Source organism: Microtus oregoni, unplaced genomic scaffold (genome assembly GCF_018167655.1).
Source record: "Microtus oregoni isolate MIOR12 unplaced genomic scaffold, Mior012 000040F_ref0000088, whole genome shotgun sequence".
Lineage (NCBI taxonomy): Eukaryota > Metazoa > Chordata > Mammalia > Rodentia > Cricetidae > Microtus > Microtus oregoni.
Genome location: NW_024543207.1, coordinates 20,917,572 through 20,921,270, shown reverse-complemented (window position 1 = coordinate 20,921,270; position 3,699 = coordinate 20,917,572). Strand labels below are relative to the sequence as shown.

The window sequence follows — 3,699 nt, the reverse complement described above, 5'->3', positions numbered from 1 at the left end:
ACTATCCATAGAGACCTAATTGACCTTGAACTCACATGGATCTGCCTGCCTCTGCCTCCTGTCTTTTGGGATTAAAGGTTTGAGTGCCATACTGGCGAGGTCTAGGAGGTCTTGTACTGATGCCAATGAGGAGGGCAAGAACGGCAGGCTTTGAATCTGATGCAACAAGTTTCAAAGAGACAAAACCTCTGGTATATCAAGATTCGGCCTCATCCATTGATCCACCACCATGGCTGAGGAAGGCACTGATGCTGGAGGAGTAATGGACATTGACCAGTCCTTAAAAGAGATGTTAAAGATATCCTTCATCCAAGGTGGGCTAGCACGCAGCATTCGCAAAGCTGCCAAGCCCTCAGGCAAGCATCAAACCCATCACTGTGTACTGGCATCCATACGAACCAAAGTAAGTCAAGTTAGTTGAAGCACCTTGAGCAGAACACCAGATTAACCTAATTAAGGTTAATGCCAAAGAGAAACCAGGGAAATGGGGAGGTCTCTGCAGAAACTCATCAGGAGAGCAAACCAAATAGAGTGGGTACAGTTGTGTAGTGGGTAAGGACCATGGTGAAGAATCCCAGGCCGACGATATCGCCAAAGGGAACTTCAAATGAAAGAAATGAACAAATGAAAGATTTGGATCATTAGAAAAAAAAGAGTTAAGAGTGGTAGAGAAAATGGATGTCCAGGAGAGACCATATACTCTCCCAGAAGAGTGATTCAGAGCAGCCTAGCAGAGATGAGCTTCAGGAAGGAGGAAGCTGGCCAAGAGAGATCTAGGGAGATTAAAAAAACTTATTTTGTATTTACTGGGAACATAGAATAAGTATATCAGTGTGTTTTGTGGCCGGTGGGAAAGATCTGTTGTTCTTCTCTTAGGGTTCCTCATGACTTCTGTCCCATGACTTCTCTGGAAGAACTTCTCATGAAGATTTAGTGTGAATCTGTGGGGTCTAGTTCATTTAAAATCGCTTTACTCCTCAGCGTGGGTGTCAGAGCAAGAGTGCCCCTTAGAGCAGCACATTTCCATCAGGGGATGTCAATGTGTGGAAGACGGCCAGCAGGATTCTGAAGAAAGGCCATGGCCAAGTTCATCATACTTGCAAACTTTAACAGTTGGACTGTTTGGATTGCATAGCCATCCCATGGTGGTTTATGAAACATGGATAACTTTTCCTGGTTATGTGTTGGGTACATTTATACTCTTTGGTTTTGCAATGTGATCCAGTTCATCCACCATCAAATATGGAGATGCTTGAGTAGTTGACAAATCTATGCTTTCTCTTGATAAATGTGCAAGATATTTGACTCTGGTGACCTTATATGTGTGCAAGCTGGAGTTTGTGACTCTTTCAGGTCAGAGTGGCACAGTGCCTTAGCCACAGACACCCCACCTTGTCCCTCAGAAGGGCAATGCCTCTTTCCAGTGTTGACTGCAGGGTGTCTGCTCATGAAGAGCCTCTGCTTGCCTCGCTCCCTCGCCGTGAGGCAGAATCAGCTCATAAATACCTATCCCTTGACAAGAAAGATATCAATTGAGCCAAGTAGGCCCCACTTCCTGTCTCTGTCCATATGTTTCTGTTATTTATGTACAGAAAATGGCACTTACCCCCGCACTCTGGGTGTTGATTACAGCTTCCCTCCTGTGGTAGTGCTGTGGCCTGCCTGCTCATCACCCATTGGTAATACACAACCTTGTGTGGGTTTTCAGAGAGCTCCAGTGACCTCATAAATAAAGTGGTCAGAGTCCACAGTGTCATCTGCCCGCCGGATATGAGAGGGTGGAGACAGGGGTTTGTGTTTCCTAAGAAAGTTGTTGTAGTGACATTTCAGTATTTTAATAAAGACTGCCTGGAGATCTGAGGGTAAAACAGTCCCACTGCTCAGCCTTACAGACCAGGTTATGCTAGCACACACCTTTACTCCCAGTAGCCACAATGACAGCATCTTTAATCCCAGTCCTTGAGAGGAATGTAACTGGGGGAGATAGTTCTCAGACACAGTATCATTCTGAGATTCCTGGAGGCAGGATCACCACTTCAGGTTGAGGTCGAGGTAAGAGCCAGTGGCTGGCTGTTTTACTTTTTAGATCTTCAAGTTGATCCCCAATTTCTGACCCTGAGTTTTTATTAATTGTGCATCAAGTTGTATTGTACACGGCAATATTCTGACTAGAATGCAAAGATATTATACAGGCAGGCCATCACAAAGCCCTTTATGGGACTCAGTTCTTTATCCAAAAGCACCGCACATAGCACATTCCCACTTAGACTGACCCTCAGCTTGTGGACTGACTGCATGGTCTGCAATGTGATGCCAGCCAGGAGTCAGGGCAGATGTTCTGGTCAGTAGCGATTCTGAAAAGCCCAGTGTCAGATACCAGAGAGCACCTGACTTTGTCTGGCCTGTGACTGCATCCACTTCAGGTTAACTCGGGTTTTGTCTTTGTCCTTTTTGCTACCAACACACCAAGTCGGAAAGATATACATCACCCTAAATTTGGGGATAAAATAATTGAAATTAGGGTGTGAAGATGAAATGAGGATCATCGGTGCTTGCTGAACATAAGCAAGAGCGTGGGTTGTTTCAGAAGGGAAAGAAGGAGGGGGAGAGAGGGTGGAGAGAGACGAGAGAGGGAAGGAAGGGAGAGAGGAGAGAAAAAAAGAGAGGAGAGAAGAGAGAGGGAGAAGGAGAGAGAAAGGGAGGGGTTAATAATTATTTTTCAACTAACAATGCAATGCAAAAATTTTCTGGGCTCTTAGTGTCCCTTATTATTCCCCCCCCCCATTCATATATACATCCATCCTAACAATAAATTTTCCTTTAACTTCCTATTTATTGCATGGAAACTTAACACAACTGCCTTTGTTTTATTCAGGAGCTTAGAAACTAATTCTATCAATTAGAAAATAAAGTAACTTAATCCCAGGGCTACTTTTGTTTCTCCATGTATGAAAGGTGGGGTGTTCAGGCTACTTAATAGTGTAAAATGGAAGAAAGTAGCCATTTCTTTTCAAATGGAGCTTCTAAGAGCTTGTGTAATGACGGTTAGTGGTTCTTATCTTAGCCTGACAATGTGTATTGCTTCAGTTCAGTGTCTAGGGTGAGGTGGACCAAAATTGAATATAGATCAGATCTTGAACTTGGCTGTGGAACAAATTGCTCTGATTGTGTGGGATTACACGGTGCATGGATTTTTAAATGAAGCACTTTCTTGCCCTATTAAGTAATGCCAACAGCACTGCTGTGGAGAGTCAGCCTCATTTCTTGCGTATTTTCATACATAGTCTTCTTCTATTAATCAATAGTCTTTTAGGTAGGTGTGATGGCAGCCCAGGGCTTCATCACTCGGAGGACTATTCAGATCATATAAAATTTCGGAGTGTTCCCATCCCTCCACATTGCGTGTCTCATCACATTACACTTACTGCTTTTGTTGAAGAGTCAAATTCTGTCTTTTTCCCGGGTGCCTAAGCAACTCCTTCATTAAGATCGTGTTTCTATTTCCCATTTGCTTTCTTCTGGAATCCAGTTTCGGGCCATTTTCTGATTGCTTCCGGCTTTGCTGTATTGGACCCACCCAGGCGTGTGAGTTTCTGAGAACCTCAGGAGCATCAGGATGGAGGCTTAGGGATCACCTTCCTGAGCTTAGGCCACCTGTAGCTTCAGCCACTGGGATGTGTGAGTCCAAACTTCCACCAC

At 44.4% G+C, this 3,699-nt stretch overlaps 1 pseudogene; it reads left to right on the top strand.

Annotated features, from left to right (window-relative positions):
* Positions 1-229: 229 nt before the first annotated feature.
* On the top strand, positions 230-620 carry LOC121433734 (annotated as a pseudogene).
* Positions 621-3,699: the final 3,079 nt, after the last annotated feature.